We start from the raw sequence: 1,791 nt of genomic DNA on the forward strand, positions 1-1,791 counted from the left end.
TCATTGAATTTTGGATTGAAATGCTTTGCAATCTTCGTAATGAGCCCTCCATTAACAATGTGTTTCATCCCATCATCATCATCGTTCCTAAACTTTGCCCATTTTTCGAGTAGCACAAGAGGCGCATTGAAGTGGTACCCACCCCTTCCTTGGATATTGAGATAAGACTCCATGAACACAAGGTCAAGTTCATTTACTATTGCCGGGTCTCGGCGAGCAAGTAGAGTGCCGGAAAGGAACCGGCAAGTAAGTCTCAAAATAGGATTTTGGATGTGGAAAGCTAGACACTCCTTGATGTACATGAAATCTCGGCCGGTCATGGCCCTCCATAGGGGTGCAACACTATATTTCTTCGGTTTTGATGTCCGGGTAGGCGAGACATCGAGACCAAGCACATTAGCAAATTCCACTAGAGTCATCATTCTTGAAACACTTTCCAACCTAAATTCTATGCATATTGTTCTATTCAAGGTTGTAATTTTCAAGAAGCTCAGAAATTCAAGCACAAGGGATCGGTAAGTTTGCTCATGCATGTGGAAAAGGGTAGAGAGACCAAACACTTCAAAAAGAGCTTCCATTTGATGATAAATCCCAAGTTTCTTTAAAGTACTATGACATAAAAACTTAGTAGGTAGAATGTTCTTACGAAGAAGCCGGTGGAAAACGAGTCTTTGCACATCATTTACGAATTCAACATTTGAGAAATCATCAAGTCTTGTAAGATCCACAATTTCTTCATGCTCCCTTCTTAATGTGTTGATATGAGAGGTAGAAGAGCTTCCTCTTACCCTTGGTCTTCTCCTATCCCTAAAGTAAGATCCCTTTGGTGGCATTCTTTGATTGTTGAGCTAGGATTTTTGATTTGTTAAAGTATAAAGATGCTCTTTGTGGATTGAATGTTGCCTTTGGAACCCTAGAAAATTGGGGCTTTTTGATTTTGTGGGGTAAAAGAGTGATTGGGATATGCTTTGGAGTCATAAGGAGGTGGGCTTTTATAATACAAGTGGAAGGAAGGGTGATGTGTCACAAATTGTATGGTGGTGTGTTTTGAATTTTAGGAAAAATCGGGATTGGTTACCGCAGGAAGACGAGCGGATTCGAGCACAAGACGCTCAGATTCCAGCATTTCGGGATGAGCGGATTTAAGAGAAGACGCCCGGATTCTGTTACAGTTAATTTTCCAAAAATTTGACGCAGCCGAGACGAGCGTCTCGAGCCCAAGACGTTCGGATTTTCTGAAAAGAGACGGGCGTCTTTTCCCAAAGACGGGCGGATTCTGTGACAGGAACCTTTCTTGAAATGCACTGGCAAAAAGACGGGCGTTTTTTCTGCCAAGACGAGCGGGTTCTTCAGGACGAGCGTCTTCTCCGCCAGGACGCTCGGATTCTTCAACAGTCCCAAAATTTCAATTTTACAGCTTAAATGGACGGACGGATTCTGCCAAAGACGCTCGGATTCCAGCAGGACGGGCGGATTCCAGGGAAGACGCTCGGGTTCCTTGCTGCGAATTTTCCTTTGATTTCCTTGATTTCGATAAATGCTTCCCTACACTTGAAGATTGGTTCCTTCCTTCATTCAAAATTCGTTAGTGACCCTCCCCCACTTACTCTCATGAAAAGAATTTATGTTTATAATTAAAGAAATGCAATAAAATTATAAATACAAGTTAGAGGGTTAGTATATTTAAAAGTGGTGGTTTAGGGAGGACTCCACCAAACTCTCCCTTTGATGGTTCTTTCAAGGGTGAGGAGGCCCGAGGTAGGTGACCTCGACCTCTCCGATAAACGCTCC

The sequence above is a fragment of the Silene latifolia genome, chromosome 6, assembly GCF_048544455.1.
Source record: "Silene latifolia isolate original U9 population chromosome 6, ASM4854445v1, whole genome shotgun sequence".
NCBI classification, from domain to species: Eukaryota; Viridiplantae; Streptophyta; class Magnoliopsida; order Caryophyllales; family Caryophyllaceae; genus Silene; species Silene latifolia.